Below are 453 nucleotides of genomic sequence, written 5' to 3'. Positions count from 1 at the left end.
TAAAATTTAAATACTTTTTAGAAACGTTTTTTAAAAATAAAAAATATATAATTAAAACTAAAAATATTAGATTTGAAATTTTTTAATAAATTACAAAAAAAAAATTTAACAATAACCAATCAATACAAATAATCATATAAAAAACTCTAGATATAAAATTTTTAAAATTTTAATCTAAAAATATTTAAAAAATAAAAAATAAAAAATTTAAATTATTTTTTTTATAAATATTAAAAAATCCCCATGCTAAGCAGGGTAACACACGTGGAAAAGAAAAACATCTGTCGCTTTCGATCTTAACGGTAAAAAAATGAAAAATCCCATTCCAAGCCAAACGCCGCGGTTTTTCCAAAGAGGCAGGCCAATGGCCCATGGGCCCCACCGAGAAACCCGATGCCTAAGATTTTCCGATGCCCTTTAATTAACTTTCTTTTTAATTTTAAAAGAGTCTTG

This window comes from Durio zibethinus, chromosome 1 (assembly GCF_047325235.1).
Source record: "Durio zibethinus cultivar Kanyao isolate XHJ-2024 chromosome 1, ASM4732523v1, whole genome shotgun sequence".
NCBI classification, from domain to species: Eukaryota; Viridiplantae; Streptophyta; class Magnoliopsida; order Malvales; family Malvaceae; genus Durio; species Durio zibethinus.
This window is presented reverse-complemented; position numbering follows the sequence as displayed.